This window comes from Hyaena hyaena, unplaced genomic scaffold (genome assembly GCF_003009895.1).
Source record: "Hyaena hyaena isolate Hyena2069 unplaced genomic scaffold, ASM300989v1 scaffold_238, whole genome shotgun sequence".
Classification (NCBI taxonomy): Eukaryota; Metazoa; Chordata; class Mammalia; order Carnivora; family Hyaenidae; genus Hyaena; species Hyaena hyaena.
In genome coordinates, this window is record NW_024080870.1 from 312,557 (window position 1) to 335,635 (window position 23,079).

At 46.3% G+C, this 23,079-nt stretch overlaps 1 long non-coding RNA gene across 1 annotated transcript in view; it reads left to right on the top strand.

Annotated features, from left to right (window-relative positions):
• The first annotated feature begins 2,285 nt into the window (after positions 1-2,285).
• Positions 2,286-23,079, top strand: part of LOC120239824 — a 57,626-nt gene continuing 36,832 nt past the window's right edge. The window contains exons 1-2 of the long non-coding RNA XR_005530521.1: positions 2,286-2,863; positions 5,487-5,606. This is a non-coding gene — a long non-coding RNA (uncharacterized LOC120239824). The remainder of the gene's footprint in view (positions 2,864-5,486; positions 5,607-23,079) is intronic.

A 23,079-nucleotide genomic window follows, 5' to 3' on the forward strand; every position in this document is an offset into this window, starting at 1 on the left:
CCTCTGAGACTCACGGCACCCTCCCAAGGTTGGGGGACAGAGGAGACTACAAGGCTTCTGATGTAGCAGTCTTTGTGACTTCTCCAATAACCGCATAATGAGTCGATTTTAAATTCTGACATTATGAAACATAGGAGCCCCGTCACCTCTGTATCAGCGTTGCCTTGAACATCCGCTTCAAGAAAGCTGAACTTGCCGAGAACTGATATTTTTTTTTTAAGTAAGCCCAAACAATTTCACCTCTAGGAATTCATTCCACGGATATACTTGAATTTGTGAGAAACGACATGTGCTGTTCACTGTCGTCGTGGTCTACAAGAGCAAAATATTAGAAAATGCCCAAAAGTCGGTCACTAGGGGAGCAGAGAAACGATATATGCAGACCCGTACAATTGTTAAGAGACAGGAATTTGAAAGACTGAAGCTAGAGGGCCATCTGGGTGGCTGAGTCGGTTAAGCATCTGACTCTTTGTTTGGGATCAGGTCATCATCTCATTTTCATGAGTTCAAGCTCCGCCTTGGGTTCTGTGCTGACACCACAGAACCTGCTTGGGATTCTCTCTCTCACCCTCTCTCTGTGTGCCCTGACCCAACTGGTGTTCTCTCTCTCTCTTTCTCAAAAATAAATATATGGGGCACCTGGGTTACTCAATCAGTTAAGCATCTGAGGTCATGATCTCGCGGTTCGTGAGTTCCAGGCCTGCATCAGGCTTTGTGCTGACAGCTCAGAGCCTGGAGCCTGCTTCGGATTCTGTCTCCCTCTCTCTCTCTCTCTGCACTCCTCCCCTGCTCCTACTCTGTCTCTGTCTTTCTCTCTCTCTCTCTCAAAAATAAATAAACATTAGGGGTACCTGGGTGGCTCAGTTGGTTAAGCATCCGACTTTGACTCAGGTCATGATCTCATGATTCGTGGGTTCGAGCCCCGTGTCGGGCTCTGTGCTGACAACTAGCTCAGAGCCTGGAGCCTGTTTCAGATTCTGTGTCTCCCTCTCTCTCTGACCCTCCCCTGTTCATACTGTCTCTCTCTCTCAGAAATAAATAAAAAACATTAAGCAATAAATAAACATTAAAACTTTTTTAAATAAATAAACTTAAAAAAGAAAGAAGATTGCAGCTATTCTGCATGTCCTCATGGGAAAAGTTGACCAAGATAGCATGTAAAGAAAGAAGGATGAAAAACTGCGTGTGATGCTACTACAGATAGAGACACCTACCTAGAGACAGAGAGAGAGACAGGGACAGCGACAGAGCCGGAGACAGAGACCCACATACACACAGATGTTGGCTTATACGAAACATCTCTGGAAGGATACAGGATAATTCACTCTGGGAGTGAAAATGTGTGGTTAAAGGCAGTGGTTGGCAACAAAATTTTCTCTCCTGTACCTTTTAAATTTTGTAGCGCATGTGTGTTGCCATATATACGTCACTCAGCAAACATGAACAAAGTGTCTACTGTACGCGAAGTACACGGTGGTAATGCACAGACAGCAATCCCTATGCCCTTGCTAGTGGGGAGACAGATAAATAAATAAAATCTGTAGTCATAAGCACTGGCGGGCGGGGGGGGGGGGGGGGGGATAAAGTCATGGGCTCGGAACAGGTGAGGAGCAGTTGAAATTTTAGGGCAGGTTCTTGTTGAGGAAAGGAAGTGAGAGAGCTAGCCAGGCGGGTCCGGGGAGACAGTCCAGCTGCAGAAAGAGCTGCAACCACAGCGTGTTTGTGTTCCCGGCAGGTTTTCTGAGGATGAGTGAAATGAGCGCGGCCAGAGCTAGCAGGGGTGGGGAAGCAAGGGCTAACGAGGCCGGCGAGGTGACGGGGGTCAGATCACTTGGGTCTTGCAGGATGGAGTCTGGCTTTTGATCTGAGTGAGATGGGAGTCATTGAGGGCTTGGAAGAGAAAAGCAATGTGACCAGACTTAATGCCTCCGCGTTCATGATCTCTCTGGCTTCTGCGTGGAGAGGGGATGCTGGGGGAGACCGCAGAGCCAAGGCGGCCATTTCAGGAAGCTGTTGCAATATCCAGGAGAGGTAACACCGGGCTGCAGTGCGGTGGTGGCGGTGGGCAGAGAGGAGTGTTTGGACTCTGGGCACATTCTGCAGAGCTGGTAGGCTTCGGTAACCTTTTAGAACAACCTGTGAGCTCCGCCCCTTTAGAACAGCCCCGGAGCTCCGCCCCTTTAGAACAGCCCCGGAGCTCCGCCCCTTTAGGACCCGGGGGCTCCGCCCCTTGAGAACAGCCCCGGAGCTCCGCCCCTTTAGAACCTCCCAGGGGCTCCGCCATTTTAAAACAACCGGGAGCTCCACGGTTTCAGAACCACCCGTGTTCGTGTCTGCTGCATGGGGGAAGTTAGAATATCTGCTTGGTAGGGTTGTGGTGCCCGTTACGTAGTTCGGCTAATGGAAAGGGCTGAGCGTCGTGTCTGACTCGGGGCGATGGTCGGGTCACAGCGACTTCTGAGAAGACGGACGTTCCTCTTTCCTGTGCTGAGGGTTTAACTTTGGGGGTGAAGGCGGCGTGCATGTAAAGCCGTAGGCTCTTGTACCCCGTAAGGCGTCACGTCAGCCCAAGTGCCAACGGACGGTTGTGGGGACGGGGACAGAGAAACGCTGCCACCCTCCTGTTGGCCCCAGCAGCGCAACGTGAAGGGGGAGCCCCCCAGCCCCCACGCCTCAGGGGCGCGGAGGGAGCCGGTTAGCCGAGAGACAGGAAGGACAGTGCCGTGGATCCCGGAAGTGTCAGGGCAGGGAGGCTCCTGGAGCTGGCCCAAGGATGGACTGTCTCGTGTCACCTCGAAGCGCCTTCCTTGGTGGGACCCGTGGAGGCGGCCCTGGAGGCGCCCGGCAGCCGATTCGGACACAGGTAACCTCGCCCTGTGAGAGCGCTTCTGCGCGCGGCCGTACAGGGTCCAGGGCGGGAGCCGTCTGGGGAGGCCCCGCCAGCCAAGCCTCGGGCGCATCACGGAGACGGCTGCCGGGGGCCGCAACACCGCACGCCAGTCACTCTCCTCGGGCTGGGCGACGGGCGCTGTGCCTCCGTCCGCGGAAGAGGGGTGCTATGGAGAAGGAAAGGGTTCACCTGACAGGAGCACCCACACACTACACCCACACCCAGCCTAGACCCCCCCACACCCAGGGACAGCCAGCCCCAGGTCTAGACCCCACACACACACCCAGGGACAGCCAGCCCCAGGTCTAGACCCCACACACACACACCCAGGTATAGCCAGCCCCAAGTGTAGACCCCACACACACACCCAGGGACAGCCAGCCCCAGGTGTAGACCCACACACACACATCCAGGTACAGCCAGCCCCGGGTGTAGACCCCACACACACCCAGGTACAGCCAGCCCCAGGTGTAGACCACACACACACACACACACACACACACACACACACACACAGGGCCCTCACAGGTATTCACAGAGACACAAAAACCAGCAGAGAGACGTCACACGTGAGCACAGACACCAAGAAACCACGCAAAAGCACGTTTTGCACATAAACACATGCAGGGTGTGATGTATGACCCTAATATCCACCAGTATAGACAGACCCAGCAAGAAGTACAAGATGCAGACAGGAGCAGATCCAGGCACGCGTGCGCACACACACACACAGGCATCACCGTGCAGTGACCAAAAGGCGAAGTTCAACCAGGAATCAGGACGGGAAAAGTAACAAAGGACAATGGTGAGAATTGTCCCAGCTCCCAGTGGTCGCCAGCAACGATCCTGTGTGGACCTCTATCTGATGCAATTTGCTCTGCACGTAAGCAGTTCTGATTTAGATGATAGATAGAAACCATTTATACAGTTAAGCACGGTAGGGGTCTAAACGCCGTTCCCTGCAGAACACCAGATGCGAATAGATGAACATTTGATTGTCCTCACGCCTGTTTCTGACAAGCTAACAGATAAGAAACCATCCCACTGAATTCCCAGAAAACCGGAGACCACGATTACAGATAGCAACACGCAGAAAGAGCTAGGATTTATTAAGGCACATTTCTAAATATTAAAGAGATGGCATCTGGCTAGTGCTCCTCTCAGCAGACTTTGTAGGCGGGATGTCACTTGATAAGCAAGATGAACGAGCGGAGGGCTATGAGGGAGTCTGCACGGCCTGGAGCAGTGGGGATGACCTCACGCAGGCCGTAAGCAGGGACTGTGTGCTCTGGACGCTGGGGTTCCGAACCGGAAGGTCCAGCTATCTAAAGCCATCTTTTCCTCATAGCCACCTGGAATTCCACCAGGGAGTTTTGGAGTCTTCTAGAATTCTTGCTCAAAATATAAATACACGCCTGAAAAGATGCTCACCGGCAATGGTCATTAGGGAAATGTAAATCAAAACCACAAGGACGCAGAGAAATTTGAACGTGTGGCTGGTGGGAATGTAACATAATGCAGGTGCAGCAGAAAATGGTACACCGGTTCCTCAACAACATCCAAAGTAGAATTCCCATATGACCCACCAATGGCACTTCTGGGTACACACCCGAAATAAGTGAAAGCAAGGACAGGTATTTGCACATCCACGATCACAGCAGCACTATTCACAACAGCCAGAAGGTGGAGGCAGCCCAAGCATCCATCAACAGATAACTCAAGAAACAAAATGCAGCCTGTGTGTATGACAGCATATTATTCAGGTCTAAAGAGGGACATTTTGACACATGCTATAACATGGAGGAACCCTAAGGAAATTACTCTGAGAGACGCATAAGCCAGTCACAGAAGGACAAATCCTGTGTGACTCCACCCATATGAGGCACCTGAAGATTCAGAGACAGAAAGCAGAAGTGTGGGTGTCAGGGCTCAGAGTGGGGAAAGGAAGTTAACAGGGACAGGGTTTCAGCTGGGGACAGTGAGAAGCGCTCTGGAGATGGATGATAACCTAAACGTACTTAGTGCCACAGAACTCTCCGTTTAAAAATGGTCGAAATAGAGGAGCACCCAGGTGGCTCGGTCAGTTGAGTGTCTGACTCTTGATTTCAGCTCAGGTCATGATCTCACAGTTTGAGAGCTCAAGCCCCCAGTTGGGCTCTGTGCTGACAGTGCAGATCCTGCTTGGGATTCTCTCTCTGTCTCTGCATTCTTAAGCATCCGTGCTCACTTTACTGCTCTCAAAATATACAAATATACATTTTTAAAAAACCGTTGAAATGGGGCGCCTGGGTGGTTCAATCAGTTAAGCATCCAACTTTGGCTCATGTCATGATCTCACGCTTCATGAGTTTGAGCCCTGAGTTGGGATCTGTGCTGACAGCTCAGAGCCTGGAACCTGCTTCAGATTCTGTGTCTCCTTCTCTCTCTGCTCTTCCTCTGCTCATGCTCTGTCTCTTTCTGTCTTTCAAAAAAAAAAAAAAAAATTAAAATTTTTTTGAATAGTTGAAATAGAAAACTTACTTTGTATATATTTAACTGTGATAATCCATATAGACTGCATTATGAATTAATGCATGAAAATACTTTTTATCAACAGAATCATAAGGATTAGTCTGCAGCCAGCAGAAAGGAATATCCCGCAGGAGGAAAAGAGGGAAGCTTTAGAAATGTCATCACAGAAGAGTCCTTGCAATGATAGAGGACGTCTGCTATCACTGTGAGTGCCCCCCCGACTTGCCTCCTCTCCCCATCAAAGCTGGTCTGCCCTTATGTTCCAACACCTCCCGGTCATCTTTACCTGAACAAGGTAGCTGGGTCCACCAGTAAGGCTCTCCTTTTCCCACTGTTCCATCCCAACAAGGTCCTAAATCCAGAAAGGGTAAAGGGAGAAAACAGCCAGCCTAAGACAGCCAGGTGTCTACATATTCTAAAGAATGACTAAGACATTGTGCGTCATTTTTGCACTAAGCATTTTACGTTGGTTCTGTATACTCAGGCACAGCTAGATGGGTCACTGTCTTCATTGCGCAGATACAGAGACGAGAATAGGCGCAATTTTTAAAAATTTCTCCCAGTCACACAGCTGGCAAGTGGCAGAGCCAGGACTCAAGCACCAGAACGTTCATCTCCCAAACTCCAAAGCCCATGTCATTAGCCAGCTATCCTGGTTCCCCAGAGCAGAGGCACCCTGTGAGATAGTTCTAGCATTTATAAATAAGCAGTTATATATTGGTCCAAGTAAAACATCTCAGACCACCTAAAAAGTCAGTGTCATTTACTTGGTGCTGGAATTTTATCACTGCTTCTCCACTGATAGACATTTTGTTGTCCTCCCCAGGGAGCACTTGACAATATCTGGAGAGGTTTGGGGTGCACGTGGTACTGGGATCTAGCAGGTAGAGGCCCGGGATGCTTTGAAACATTCTAACACTTCCCCTCCACAAAGAATTATCTGGACCAGATGTCAATAATGCTGAGGTTGGGAACCCCTGAATTCTATTGTGTCATTGGTGTGCAAGAATTTCGCTGTGTGTCTCCCTCCATCCCCGCCTTTGCCTCCCCTCCTTGTCTGCTCCCAAGGACATCTGCACACTTACCCTAAAAGAAAAACATCCACACATGCTAATTCACTGAACATTTACTTAGATTGCTATATTCTAAATGCTCATCAGAGCTTTTGATCAAGCATGGCACCGAATGGGCATGACTGTCGATAAGAAAGTCTTTGTTTAAGGGGAAGACCAATTATTCAAAACACACGGATTGGTAGACACAATTTTCCAAACTGTAAGCTATGTAGACATCACAGTGATTATCAGTATGTTCTAAAGGTGTATAGTAGCACCCCTAAACTTGGCGACTCTTATCAGATTGGCCTGGAGATCTAATCAAACTTAGGGAGCTTGGTAGACACATTCAAAGGTGGCCCCTATGATGCTCACGTTCTGACATAACCCCTCTCCTTCAGTATGGGCAAGACGGTGACCTGCTTCTAAACAACAATGTGGCACAGGTGATGGGCCACCCCTTCCATAGCTGCAGCACTTACAGTGTGTACGACTCCATCTTGCCCCCTGACCTACCAGAGACTCTTCTTTGTGGCTGAATGAAGGACATGGCCATGTCAGAGAAGTTCATGTGTCAGGCATATCGGGTTAGGAGCTGAGGTTGGCCTCTGGGCAAGAACCAACAAGAAGCCAACAGAGAAAGGGACTCAAGCTCCAATACCAAGGAACTGAACGCCACCAGCAAGCACACACGAGAGGACATGAGCCCCTTCTCATCTGGGCCTACTGATACCCCAGTTGTAACCTCATGAGATCCTGAGCGAAGGACCACCTGCATCGCTCCTGCATCCTCGACCCCCAGAAAGCACAAGGGATTCGGGGAGGGCTTTGAGCCTCTACACTCAATGTGGTCGTTTGTCCTATAGTGACAGAAAACAGGAACTTAAAAAGCGCCTCTCTCTGCCCGAGACACAGAGCCTTCCAGCGACAAGGATGACTTCCTCGGCTCTGAACCCCGGGGAGATGAGAAGCCTTGGAGCCACCGCCCTGGCCGAGCCGCCCCGAGATTTACGAAGGGCTCTAACTTCCATTAGGCGGTGGAAGGCACTGGGTGTCTCTGCTCGTGTTTAGAAGTCCATTTGTTTCCATTCGTTGTCAGCAGTTTGCATAAGTGAGTGGTTTTATTTCTTGTGAGCGAGAAGCAAAAACGCACGAGTTACCCCAGCAGTGGGAGATTTGTCAAATAAAGCTTTTAATAATGGGTCTGTTTGACAGTTTTATAGTTCTTCAACTTCCCGGCCATTTGAAGGTGGTAGGTTTTCAATAAAAATTAAGTCCTTTTCCAAGAGAAACTCGGTCCCCTGTTATTTTAAAACAACTAGTCCAGGGTGCACTGAAGCACCTTAATTCCGCTACCGAAAGTAAATCTCCCTCCTTTTCCGTATTAATAACTCGGGCAATCCATCAGCCTGAGACGGACTGTGAGCTTTCGCACCAGTATATCCAGGTGGCCTGATGAACCACATCCGTAACTAGACTTGCCGGGTGATCATTAGGCTGTTCCTGAAAATAAATGGCCTGGCCTTGCCTGCGCCTTACTTAAGTACACTGGGAGGGGCCAGCGGCCTGGACTTCGCTCTTTCATCTTCTTGGATCCTTCTGAAGTTCTTCTGGGTCACAGGCAGCGATTCAGAGGCTAGTCTCTGAGGAGGGAGGTAGCACATGGGAAGAACCCAGCATCTGAAGACCTCGGTTCTAGAACGAGCTCCATCACCCCCTATGTGTATGACTGCTGGGTTCATCCCCTGACTTCTCAGACTTTTAGCTCCTCTGTTTGTCAGTGGAGGAGAGGAAGTCAGAATTCTGGGGCTCAAACCCCAACACGGTGATCCATGAGAGTGGTCAGGGGCGCGTATCTAATCCCTCTGAACCTGCTTGTCTGAAAAATGTGATGCTGGGGGCGCCCGGGTGGCTTAGTCGGTTGAGCGTCCGACTTTCGCTTGGGTCATGATCTCGCGGATCGTGGGTTCGAGCCCCGCGTCGGGCTCTGTGCTGACTGCCAGCTCAGAGCCTGGAGCCTGTTTCAGAGTCTGTGACTCCCTCTCTCTCTGACCCTCCCCTGCTCACCCTGTGTGTGTGTCTCTCTCTCTGCTAGAAATAAATAAAAAATTAAAAAAAAAAAATGTGATGCTGGTTCCTCACAGTTCTTAGAGGCCCAGAAAGGTTCATCTCTGGAAATGACTGAGCCAGGTTCTCCTGGTCCTCACCAAGTCCTCATTCAAGTGTCCTCTTACCATTGTTACTATCATCACTCTTATTACTTTTATGTCACTGATCACTCTTACGTCATTACAGTCACAGTCAAGAAAAAAGTTGTTAAGGGGCACCTGGGTGGCTCAGTCAGTTAACCTTCCAACTTCAGCTCAGGTCATAATCTCACGGTTCATGGGTTCGAGCCCTGCATCGGGCTCTGTGCTGACAGTTAGCTCAGAGCCTGGAGACTGTTTCAGATTCTGTGTCTCCCTCTCTCTCTGAAACCTTCCCTGCTCGTGCTGTCTCTCTCTCCTTTCTCTCAGAAATAAATAAAACATTTTAAAAAAAAAAGAAAAATGTTGTTAAGCCCCTGCTTTGCCAAGACTTATTCTGTCTGCCCCTGTCAGAAACAGCATCTAGCATCTCATGGGTCCTGTGTTGCACCCTGTGTTTCCATACAATAACTGAACATCTCTGAACCCAGTGATGCCCCAGACCCAGGACAAATGGCCACAAGAAACAGTTGGCTCCGAAGCTGAAGACTCAGCAGTGGGAAGGGTTGGCAAAAGGCTGATTGCTTTTCATGACAACCCCGGTGGGTAATTTGGACTATTTTCCAATGTGCATCTTCTACTTTGATTAGAACTGTGCTTTTTAGGGGAAATTGGGTGGCTCAGTTGGTTAAGCATCTGACTTCAGCTCAGGTCATGATCTCACGGTTCTTGGGTTCGAGCCCTGCATCGGGCTCTGTGCTGACAGCTCAAAGCTGGTGCCTGCTTCAGATTCTGTGTGTGTCTCTCTCTCTGCCCCTCCCCCAATTGTGCTCTGTCTCTCTCATTAAAAAAAAAAAAAATTGAAGCTATGCTTTTTATTATAAATGGCAAAAAAAGAGAGAGATAAAAGGGTATGTGCCTCAAGCCACTAGAGAGATGCCAGCTGGTACTCAGATTGGCCCCAGGCCTGAACCTTCTGGACCTTTACCTACATCTCTCACCAAGCCTGAGCTTCCCTCACCTCCTGTGGCTGCCGAACCAGAGCCAGCAGCGACCACATAGCAGTTCCCCAGGCTCAGTTTGCAGGGAGCAAGTATGTTCAAGCCCTCTCTTCTCCAAGGTCCCAAAGGTATGGAGCATGGAGCCCTTGTGTCCTACAGCGTCCAGGGCCCCTGTCTCCCAAGTGCCCCCATCGAAGGTGTAAGTTGTCATCATCATTTCTTATTCTTCCTCATCATCTCCACCATCCTCCTCCTTTTCAATTACTCTCCTTGATAAATGCCACCCCCACCACAGATCCCTCTGTCTGTGCTCAGCAACCACTTATATTCTTCGTTCAATGGATTCAGACCATTGACTATCCTCCATTCTTAGCCCTTGTCTTTCCAGCCTGAAAACACAGAATCTCTCTAGTCTTACTCTGTTAAAACAGCTTCTCACATTGAAGTGTCTCAATCTTCTGCATGTTTTTGGAACATGGGGACCCTTTGCCAGCGTCTTTTCTGACCTCAGCCACACCTTTCTCTGCTTGCAGGTCTTCTGGCCCCTCTCCCTCCACATCCCCCTCTGTCTGCCTGTGAGTTAGCTCTGCCCACTGTCTCTGCTCTGGCAGGGGGACCTGCTTGGAACAAAATGGCCCCGTTATGCTCGCTCTCTGTCATTCCTTCCTGGAATTTAATTGGATTTTTTTCTCCCCTTTGTTAGTCAAAAGCACATAATAAAAATCTCCCCAAGTGCAATCAGTTTCCATCGGCACTGTTTCAACCCATGTCACAATGAGGCTTGATAGAAAAGGGACTCTTTCCCACTCCACGTAGGAAATAAATATTTGACTTGCAATGGAGACTTTATTTATGGAATGGATTAACTTCTTAAAATTCCCTGGAGAGGAAGGGAAGAGGAGGCCTCCAACTCTCCACTTACGGTGGAAGCCAATCCATCAGCCGCTTCTGCAAAGGAACCCTGATCGTGAGATTGTTTGGGGATTCCAGAAGGGCAGACTTTCATAAAGTGCAGTCCACAAACGACCTCAGTCTGAATTTCCCAGAGGGCCTGATGAAAAATCAGATTCCTATACCCAGCCTCAGGCCTGGTGGGTGGGACCAATCTCCAGGGATTCCAAATGAGAGTCCATCGTTTTGCACTATAAGGCCACGGGTCCCCAGTTTCACTGTGGGTCCGTGAAGCTGCTTGGGCCCAGGGAAGTGGAGACCGGAAAGTAGGTGTTTGCTAGATGAACTAAAGAGGAAATACTTGTATCCCACCAGACACTTTACAGTGCCCTAAGCGGGTAGGAAGACATTTCTCTGCTCCCACATGGATAACCTTCCTATTTAATCTCCCCTTATTTCTCCATTGTCTTCATTGTACTCCAGACCCTGTGTCTTGGGGGTGAATTTTGAAAGATCTTTTCCACTATGCAGAAGCCTTCTCAAAAGTTGGACACCAGGGGCACCTGGGTGGCTCCGTTGGTTAAGCATGTGACTCCTGATTTGGGCTCAGGTCATGATCTCGTGATTCTTGGTTTGGGGCCCCTCCTCAGGCTCTGTTCTGACAGCACAGAGCCTGCTTGGAATTCTCTCTCTGCCCCTCCCCTGCTCATAAGAGCCCACATGCACACTATCTCTCTCTCAAAATTTTAAAATAAGCATTAAAAAAAAAAGTTGGACACCAGGCTAAGGGAAAAGATGTAGTGATTTGGGGTTTTCTTAAATACATATTTGTTATATGTATGTGTACACACACGCGTGCATACACACACCTATATATAAATAAAAACACTGGTTTCTGAAATACTTAATACATCATTCAAATGCATCATCTCAACCATGATTCATGTTGATCTAAGGCCAAAAGGTACCTCACATTTTCAAATAAAAGAACCTCTTTGAGGCTAAGTCAGGACTAGCAAAGGAAACCACAAGATAGAAAGTTGATGAAAACTCCTCAGAATGAGCCAGCCTTTAAAGTACTGAGACGGGAAGAAATTGTCCTTTCCCAGCAGTTTGATATTCTCCAGGCCCTCCTTTACAGCTGTGCAGGTGTATTCGTGGTGTCATCTGAGAAATCCCAGAGAGGGCTCTCTGCCTCGATGGTTCTGGAATGCTTGATGTTGTCAGACTCCACTCGGGGGTGGGCCTTTCTTGGGGAATAAAAAGTTAGAAATATTTTATGGCTGTTCACACATATGTCCTTGGCTTCCCAAAAGGATGTCATACCATTGTGGTACTTTTCTATGGCTGTTGTAACAAAGTACTACAAGCCTCATGGCTTAAAGACACAAGTTTACTATCTTGCATTTTACAGATAGCCAGCATGGGTCTCACGGGGCCAAAATGAAGGTGTTAACACGACTGTATTCCTTCAGGAGGCTCGAAAGGAAAATCTACTCTCTTGCTTTTTTTCAGCTTCTAGAGGCCACCTGCATTCCTTGCCTAGTGGCCACCACCTCCTTCCATCTTCAAAGCCAGCTGGACCCACACTCTTTTCTTTCTCAGACCCTCCTCTTCTGCCTCTGTCTTTCAGTTTTAAAGACACTTGTGATTACATTGAGTCCACCCCGATAATCCAGGATGATCTCCCCATTTTATGGTCAGCTGACCAGCAACCTTAATTTCACCTCTAACCGTATTCCCCTTTGCCATGTAAGGGACCATATTCACAGGACCATTCGCAAGGCCACCACACCACTTAACTATTTCCATCTCTAGGAGCATAAAGGGAATGCCTTCGCTACAAGCTCAGCATCTCCACTATTGTCACTTTTGAATGCATTTCAGGACTAGGTACCAAATAGCATCTGTCACAGGTGGGGTCCCGAGTAGCAGAGTTTGAGATGGGGATCAGGGAGCGTGGCATTTATCAGCAGAGGCTCCAGGGAACAAACCCTCCAGAAGGGGCGGCAGGGCCAGCGGAAGGAAGCAGACTTTGGACAGAGGGAAACTGAACGCTATCAGGCCCAACCAAGACCCCAGGCAATTCCACTCCTGAGCTGGGGTGCCTGTCGGTTTGTCCCATGCCGGGGAAGCCACCAGCCTTTCTGTCCTTGCACAAATTGGGTGCTGGATGAGGGTGCCCTGATGGTGCCCTGGGCTGAGACAGGTTTTTTCATCGTCAAAGAGGATGAGCTCCAGGGGAACAAGGCTTCATCTTATGGGGGCGGGGGGGGCGGGGCTCTGAACGGTGTATCACAGCATCTGCACAGGCCTCGAAAAGATAAAATGCAACTTAATGAGCCCTGAATACAAAATGCTGTACTGAATCACTTCCTGATGGGACCTCTCAGCCTCTCTCATTAACCTCGGCGCCACTGTTCCTGGCCCTTGATACCGCTCGGGCTCAGCCTGGCTCCTCGAGTTCCCAAGAGCCACAAACATTTTTATTGACCTGATCGGTGCCTTGCACATTTTTTTCAGAACTCCATCTGCATCTCAGGTTTCCCTTAGATTTTCTGGAGGCTTCTCCCTTCTCTGTCTGGTACTCTTCTGCCTTTTGCAGTGGAGACTGATTATGCCACTTGGTTCCTTTATTTTAATTTTTTTTTCCAAACTGACACAGAAAGCATGGCCTGCCTTTTCCAAAGCAACGCAGGCGGCTCTGAACCACGACCGACGCAGGTTAAGCTCTGCTAAACTCCATGACACGCAGATTATAAATTAAAGGTCAACCCGTTCCCTCACACGGTTGCTATTGAAAAAGCCCTGGAAATTCACATGAATTGGAATCGGATGTCAAGGCTATAGAAGAAACACCAGCGTCAGAATAAAGGCCCGTTTCCCAGAGTGTACTTACACAGAACCTGACCCAGGCAATTCGGCCCTGACCCTGGGTCTCCTTCATCAGACATCTGGTCATCGAGACTCACACCCCACGTCTCATCCCCAGCTCCAAACCTGGGACAGGCAGAGTCCATTTGACTCAGGGAATCTGGCAAAGCTTTACTGAGAAGTAAGTTTTCATCTCCCTGTGGCGGCTGTGCTCAGAGTGACAAAGGACTGACCCCCAGGTCAATAGCCAAGAAGGGGTGCAGCCCCTGTTAGCACCAGAAAACACTAACGAGGGACCCGGCTCTGCTAAGACCAGAGGTGCTCAGCCACCCTGGGCTAGGTTGTTTGAGATGCCACATAGACCCTGCCAGGAGTACACTGCTGACGGTCACTTCTGTGTGCATTTTGCAAAACACCAGCTTGTGCCTTATCTCATTTTGGCTCATTGACAGCCCTGTTATGTAGGTAGAGCAGAGGTCATTATTTATATGGCAGTTTTGTTTCTTTGTGCGAGATGACAGGTGCACAGTGCCGCCATGGTGTGCCAGGCCGTGCAAGGAGAGCATAGACACAAACAGACCAAAAAACCTGGTCTGATTCTCAGACCATCACAAACACACCAAGAAACCACAGCGTGGTGGGAAATGCACCTTTCCTTCCCCCACAAAGGCTCCTTTCAGTCTTAAGCATCCACCTCTCATGGAACCAAAGCCTCTTGCTCTCAGTCTCCCCTCCTTCCTCGGATTCAACTCTGCCATTTCTCCTGATGTGGGCTTTTATCCCACCTGGGCTTTAATGTGGAACTGATCTTGTCCCTGAAAGCCAAAGCAAGCAAAACTCACTTTCCCTGGATCTTTTAAAGCCCTTCCTGTCCCTACCTCCTCCTTCTCTGTCCCCAGAGACACATTTGTCCCTTCATCTGAGGCCACCAGAATGAATGGTGAATGAAGCAGACACAAGCTGCCAGGCTCTCTCTTGGCAATACTGTCACCTCTCAGGAAATAATGTCCTCGGGCTGCTATCCCAAAGAACCCCCCCCCCTGCCCCCGCCAGGGACAAGAATGGAGAAGAAAAGAGAGGACCCTCTCCCTCCACACATGTTTACTATCAAAAATGCGGGAAATGCAGAAAACCAGAAAAGACACTGATACCCTCATCAATTGGTGGTGCTCACTATGGACATTTTGCTGGGGTCCCTTCTAACTCAAAAATGTTTAAATGAAACAGGAGTCATACTATGTACAGACGTTCATTCTGCTTTTCTACACTGAATTCTTTTAAAAGTTCCCTCATCTTTTCTCTAAAAGGGGATGTGTTTAGGGCCCAATGAGAGAGGGGAGAGTAAAACTTGAATTCGGAAAAGGGACAAGAGATCAGGTCATCCATCAAGAGCTTTGTACGTTGTGGTGTAGCATTTGAATTTCATTTCATGAAGCCCTTGAGAGAATTTTAATGAGGGGGTATCATGACCTTCAGAACATTTTTTTCAAGTTTTTAAATTCCAGTTAATTAACATATAGTGTTATATTAGTTTCAGACGTATAATATAGTGATTCACCAATTCCGTACATCACCCAGTGCTCGTGATGACCAGTGCACTCGTTAACCCCAATCCCCTATTTCACCCAACACCCCCCCCCACCTCCCCTCTGGTCACAAACTGATGATAACATCAGTTTGTTCTCTATAGTTAAAGAGTCTTAGGGTTTTTTTTTTTGTCTGTCTCCTTTTTTTCTTTGTTTTGTTTCTTAAATTCCACATATTAGTGGAATCATACCGTATTTGTCTTCCTCTCATTGACTTATTTCACTTAGTATTATAGCCTCTGGGTCCATCCGTGTGGTTGCACATGGCAAGATTTCCTTCATTTTTATGGCTGAGTAATATTCCATTGTATAGAGCCCATAAATCAACCCCCAATTATACAGTCAATTAATCTTTGACAAAAGAGGCAAGAATATGCAATGGGGAAGAGACAGTCTCTTCAACAAACGGCACTGGGAAAACTAGTAGCCACATGCAAAAGAATGAAACGGGACTACTTCCTTATACCATACACAAAAATAAGCTCAAAATGGATTAAAGACCTAAATGTGAGACTGAAACCATAAAAATCCTAGAAGAGAGCACAGGTGGTAATTTATCTGACATCGGCCGTAGCAACATCTTTCTAGATATGTCTCCTGAGGCAAGGGAAACAAAAGCAAAAATAAATATTGGATCTTCAGAACATTTTTAAAGATAGCTTTAGCTGCTACAGAAAACAGACTTGGAAAGGGAGCTATAAGAACAGAGGCAGAGGACCAGTAAGAAGGTTATTGAACTAGCTAACTGGTTAACTGTTAAAACTTATACAAGCCAAACTCTACTTAGACAATATCCGTGGGTTTGCTGGATCCTCCTGCAAACTCCATCCTCCCTCCTGCTAGAATAAATTATCAGGCAGGTCTTCCCTGCCACAGTTATTCTCTGGGCCATGAACAAGGGGCCCAACAAGATCACACACATCCACACACTGCCCAAGACCCAGGGACAAATTCCAGGCATACAGCAGTCAGTAGTCAGATTAAGGGGGTGGAAATGTAACTTGAAAATGGCTGTGTTCTGCCACTGTGGGTGTTTTACATTGTTCAACGTAAACTCAGCATCTCAGACTGCAGCATGTGTGTTATGGTAACTTAACTGTACCTAGAAATTCTCCAAGACTGCGGGGGAGTATTAGCCCAGCATCCACACTGCTCGTGGGGATGGTCCTCCAAAGTGGTCCCTCAGAAAGAAACGTAAGGACTGTCCGTAAAGCAAATTTTAAATTTTTTTTAATGTTTTTTATTTATTTCTAGGAGAGAGAGAGAGAGAGACAGCGTGAGCAGGGGAGGGTCAGAGAGAGAGGGAGTCACAGACTCTGAAAGAGGCTCCAGGCTCTGAGCTGGCAGCCAGCACCGAGCCCGACGCGGGGCTCGAACCCACGAACCGCGAGATCATGACCTGAGTGAAAGCCGGACACTTAACCGACTAAGCCACCCGGGCGCCCCCGTAAAGCAAATTTTAAACTCCTCCCAAAAAATAAAAACTGATTGCCACCTTTGAATAGACACTTCCTTCAGGATTTCAAAATTAAACTCCAGAATTCACTTGACAGTACGCTAATGAGAACATGAAGCGAGCTCAGTTGTTCTCCGGAGGATCTTAGTACCTGGTTGGTTTCCACCATGTCTGGAAAGCATTGTCAGTGTGGGGTACTGCTTCCACAGTGTGTCTGCATGCAGAAGGTATGGGATTTCTCGTTTCTGGATGTACAAACGAAGCTGGACTGCTGTGACCACTTCAGAGATCAGAAATCATTCCCTTTACTAACATTCACTTCAACGGGGCATTGAATGCCACTTCATTTCAAAGCCCAACTCGGTGTTGGACAAAGTTTAAAGGCTTCCTTCTCATGACAAGACTTGGCAGCCACAGCTGGTTAAGGTATATTTTGTACATTTCCATTCAAAGCAGTAGTCAGTGCTGTATGGGATACAACACTAATGGTAGAAGAAAAGAGAGCCCAGACATTTTTATCTGGTGTCAGCAAAGTCCTAAGCCACTGGGTTCAACTGAGATCTTTGGAATCAGGTATGATTTGAAAATGATGTCGTCCTTTATCAATATGTTCCTGGGATGGTTTCTGGATAAACCAAGTTAGTGGGTGAGGAAGGGAAGGATTAGAAGAGGCGTTAAGGAAGCACATGTCTCTTGGTTTGGAGCAGGAGATGCTGTGAGAGGTCAGCTGTCAAACGGCAGCCTGACTTATGATGGTTGTCCTGGGTTCAGCCCAAATGAGCCATCCATCCATCCGTAATGAGGACAGCCTGATAAGTCCCTTCTCTTTGAGCATCTGCAACACAGCTTCTGTTTCCAAATCCATAAATCCAGGAGGCAACCAGGAATGACATTTCCCAGTTCTTCTCCACACACAGTTCCTTTTGGCCCCACAGTAACTGGTAGACCAGTTCACACACCGCTACCTTGCTCCGCGGCCCTCTTAAATCCTTCTCCACCACTCCACGGCCTTCATCTCCAGTGTCGACAATTAACATTTGCCCTGTTGGAGGGATTTTACAAGTATTATCTCATCCAACCCTTGCCATAATGGAGAAGTACAGTCATCCAACTTTACAGGAATAATGAGAGACCCTAAAGGCAATCTGCACCAATTTATATAATGACTGGCGGCACATAAGAGTGCCTTGCTCATCTCCCACAGCACTACATCTTACAATTTTTTTTTTAAATGTTTTATTTATTTCTGAGAGAGAGACAGAGAGGCAGCATGAGCAGGGGAGGATCCGAGAGAGAGGGAGACACAGAATCGGAAGCAGGCTCCAGGCTCTGAGCTAGCTGTCAGTACAGAGCCCAATGCGGGTCTCGAACCCACGAACCGTGAGATCATGACCTGAGCCGAAGTTGGATGCTCAACCAACTGAGCCACCCAGGTGCCCCCTACTTCTTACAGTGTTTTAATTGGCCAATTGGATAGGTAAAATTATGCCTCATCATCTTCCCAGTTTCCATTTCTTTGACGCCCATTAGAGAGGAATATTTTCCTTATATGCTTATAGACCATTTGTATGTCTCACTTTGGAAATAAACTTTTCTTGCCCCTTGTAAGTTTTTCTTTTGGATTTATAAAGATTTGTCATGGTAACACTATTCCACTTTACCATGTTTCTTCCAAATCCCCACCCCTCCAGTTGCCACATGCCCTTTAATTCGGCTCATTGTGATTTTTCATTCCATCATATGGTACATCAGATTCCCAGAACTTATTCAGAGTTCTTAGTCTTCCAAATTGAATCTCTTAGCATTTTTCTTGTGATTCCTTCCATGAGTCCTATGCTTGGAAAAATCCTATCTCAGAGAAAAATATTTATCTGCATCTTTTTTTTTTTTTTTTTGGTTTTTTTTTTTCACATTTTTCTCTTTAATTCACTTGAAATGCATTTGGGAGCATAATGTAATTGTGAAGGTCTAACTTGTTTCCTTCCCCCAAACAACCAATTTTTCTAACATGACTCCTTGAATTACCTTGTTTCCCATTGGCCTGAAATGCTTTCTTTCTTGTAATCTTATATATATGCTCAGTACTATTTCCTTTATTCCATTGTTTCTTGTACCCATATTCCATAGTTTCAATTACCACAGCCTTATAAAATATTTTGTGATTTGGTCAGGCAGATACCTTTGTTTTCAAAATGTCATTGAGCCATTTTTTTTTTTCTGTTCAAAATGTCCTTAAATGATTTCACCCATTAATTCTTCAAGACAAAACTTAGAACAATTTTGCAAGATCCCAGTAGGATTTTGATTGGTATATTGTGGACAAATAGATAGATTTTTGAATAACTGGCACTTTGGTAATACTTAACCTTCTCTTGTAAGTTAGATCTATCATAGGATTTATTGGATCTAATGATGTAATGTATTACATTTTAGACTGTAACAAATATTTCTTAGGGGCACCTGGGTAGCTCAGTCGGTTAAGCGTCCAGCTTCAGCTCAGGTCATGATCTTGTGGTTTGTAGATTTGAGCTCCGCGTAGGGCTTTATGCTGACAGCTCGGTGCCTGGAGCCTGCTTTGGATTCTGTGTCTCTCTACCCCTCCCCCACTGGCGCTCTGTCTCTCTCTCTCAAAAAATGAATAAACATTAAAAAATGTTTTTAGGGGCGCCTGGGTGGCTTAGTCGGTTGAGCGTCCGACTTTCGCTCAGGTCATGATCTCACAGTTCGTGGGTTTGAGCCCCGCGTCGGGCTCTGTGCTGACTGCCAGCTCAGAGCCTGGAGCCTGTTTCAGATTCTGTGTCTCCCTCTCTCTCTGACCCTCCCCTGCTCACGCTGTCTCTCTCTCTCTCCTAGAAATAAATAAAACATTAAAAAATTTAAAAAAATTTTTTTAACATATATTTCTTAAATAAGATCTTTCTTGTGAAACATTTAGCATAGTGCCTAGAACATTATAAAGATTTAATGAATTTTATTTATAAATTACTATTATTATTTTACTTTATTTACTTTCTTTTGCTTTAAATGGCTATTGTTATTATGGGTGTTAATTTCCACTATTATTTTTTAATTACTGTCTTTAATATTATTTATCAGACTAGAATGAAACAGTACCTGTGGACACTCCTCTATATAATAGAAAAACTTAGTATGCTTTTTTCCCACGATGCCTCCTTTTTATTTCTTCAATACATCAGTTGTCTTTCAAAACATGTCAACATTCATAATCAATTTTATTGCCAGTTCTTTTATGCCAAAATATTCTCATTCTTTTTTGTTTGTAGTTTTTTGTTTTGGTTTGGTTTTGAGCTAAGTTGACATGCATTGTGACATTAGTTTCAGGTGTACAACTGGTGATTGGACAACTCTATAGGCCATGCTATGCTCACCACAGGTGGAGCTACCATGTCCCCGTACAACACTGTTACGGTATCCTTGCCTGGATTCCTTGTGCTGTGCCTCTTCTTCCCATGGTGCACTTGTTCCATAGCTGGAAACTTGTGCCTCCCACTTCCCTTCACCTGTTTTGCCTTCTCCCTCCACCCCGCCCTTTGGACAACCATCAGTTTGTTCTTTGTATTTATAGGTCTAACTCTGTTTTTTGCTTTCTTATTCATTTGGGGTTTTCTGGGAGGGGAGGGTTTATTCTTCTTGTGAGTAAAGTCATATGGCATTTATGTTTCTTTTTATGACTTATTTCACTTACCTTAATACCTTTGAGGACCATCCATGTTGCCTCAAATGGTACAGTCTCATCCTTTTTATGGCTACATAAAATTCCCATATGTGTGTGTGTGTGTGTGTGTGAGCGCGCGTGCGCACGTGCCACATCTTCCTTTTCCATTCGTCTACTGATAGACACTCAGGTTGCTTACATATCTTGGCTGTTGTAAATAATGCTTCAGTAAGCATAAGAGTGCCTATATCTTTCTAAATTAGTGTTTTTGTTTTCTTTAGGTAAATACCCAATAGTGGAATTACTGGATCATGCAATATTTCTACAAAATATTCTCTTTCTTCAGTTTTGTTTTAATTACTCTCCCAACTGGCTGGAATTTATCTCAGGGTATTATTTTAAAAAGAATAGATTTTTTTTTCTAAGCCGTTACATCACCTAGAATAACCAATTATCTGAGCATAAAATATAAAAAAGACTTTTTTTTTTAGTTTTTTAAAATGTTTTATTTATTTCTAGGAGAGAGAGAGAGAGAGAGAGACAGCGTGAGCAGGGGAGGGTCAGAGAGAGAGGGAGTCACAGACTCTGAAACAGTCTCCAGGCTCCGAGCTGGCAGTCAGCACAGAGCCCGATGTGGGGTTCGAACCCACGAACCGCAAGATCATGACCTAAGCAAAAGTCGGACGCTTAACTGACTAAGCCACCCAGGCACCCCTAAAAAAGACTTCTCAATGAACTTTTTCAGCAGTGCTCTTTCATGATAAACATGAGCATACACAGAGACCTGCCATGGGCGTATAGTCTTTAAACTGTGAAATGAGAGAACGTTTCTCTGTAGCTATTGAGAGTTATCAGGCTTGCCCTATTCTAGACATCAAAATTTGTGTTGACCATCATTTTGTTCTTCTCCATTCAGCTCCAGCAGTCTTATGATTAGTAGAAGATTCTTGCAGAGTCTGACACCAGTTTCATTATTAGTTTGGATTTTCAGGGTTGTATGAGTTTCTATGTCTCCTTGGGTTTTTGTTTTTAGTATGAAGTTGGAAAAGCTTATGTTTGATGCAATTTCTAAACAGAAGTCCATTGATCATGTTCAATATAGAATGGTACAACTTTTGACAGTTTAGACAGTTTAAAAGAGTAGGAACATTGGATTCAAACAGACTTAGTTTGTGTATCAGTTAACTACCTCTTTGTTTTTACAAAATAGAAAATAGAAATTTTACAGAATAGAAAACCCAAACTAAAGCATATTAAGCAATAAGTAGAATGCATAGATCAACAGGAGCTACAGGAGGGCCTCAGGTAAGGCTTTTGCTAATGAGTTAACAATATCATCAAAGACCTAGTATCTGCCAATCTCTCTGCTCTCCCAAACACAGTAGTAGTACCTTTTTCTTTTTTTTTTTTTTAAATGTTTTTATTTATTTCTAGGAGAGAGAGAGACAGAGAGAGACAGCGTGAGCAGGGGAGGGTCAGAGAGAGAGGGAGTCACAGACTCTGAAACAGGCTCCAGGCTCTGAGCTGGCAGTCAGCACAGAGCCCGACGCAGGGCTCGAACCCATGAACCGCGAGATCATGACCTAAGCGAAAGTCGGACGCCCAACCGACTAAGCCACCCAGGCGCCCCATAGTAGTACCTTTTTCTGAACACTCCCTCATGGCAACAAAATGGCTGTAGGAGCACCTACTCTTACATCTTAATTACCACATCCTCCAGGAAAAGAAAGCAAGAATTTTGTGAAGTCTTCTTCAGAAGAGAGGAGCATTTTCCCTAGAAAGTTCATGAATTATCTCCTTGTGTCTCAGTGGCTCTTTGGGATGGGGTGTCCATTCCAAAACCAATCACTATAGCCAAGAAAGGGCATATATTGGTTAAGCCAATCATAGTCAACCCGTGACAATGGAGTCAGTCCCACCTAAAGTGTACAACTGAAACCAGAAAAGATGCTCAGTTACCTAAAGGAAGGTCATGGCTCTGTGGGCAGAATAAGGGGACAAGGGTATGGATGAGACAAACAATATGCATCTACTTAATGTACATACGCCTCTCAACGTGTCTGGATTCTGTCAATTCCAAGCGACAAAAATCCACAGTGCTACTTGTCTATTGTTGTGTAACAAATTGCCCCGACATTCATCAGCTTAGAACACATATGCATTATTTCACAGCTTCCATGGGTCAGGAGTCAGGGCCTGTCACAAGGTTGCAGTGATGGTGTCAGCAGGGGGTAGCTTTCCTCTCAAGGCTGGAGGATCCATTTCTAAGATGGCTCACTCCCATGGCTGTGGCAGGTGGCCCTCTCCACAGAGCTGTGTGAGTGTCCTTATAGCATGGCCACTGGCTTCCCCGCAAAGTGAGTATTTCATGCGAGAGAAAGAGCAAGAAGAAAGCTGCAGAGCCTTTAGGACCCAGGCTCCAGAGATGCACACTGGAGATTTCCTCACGTCATTCCATTTGTTAGAAGTGATTCACTGATGTATAAAAATGCAACCGATTTCTGTACGTTGATTTGTACCCTGCAACTTGGCTGAATTCTTGGATCAGTTCTAGTAGGCTTCTGGTGGAGTCTGTCGGGTTTTCGATGTAGAGTATCATGTCATCTGTGAAGAGTGAATGTTTGACTTCCTCTTTGCCAATTCTGATGCCTTTGATTTCCTTTTGGTGTCTGATGGCTGATGCTAGAACTTCCAGCACTATGTTAAACAGCAGTGGTGAGAGTGGACATCCCTGTCGTGTTCCTGATCTCAGGGGGAACGCTCTCAGTTTTTCCCCATTGAGGATGATGTTAGCTGAAGGCTTCTCATAGATAGCTTTTATGATGTTTAAGTAGGTTCCTTCTATCCCAACTTTCTCGAGAGTCTTTATTAAGAAGGGATGCTGTATTTTGTCAAATGCTTTTTCTGCATCTATTGACAGGATCATATGGTTTTTATCTTTTCTTTTATTGAT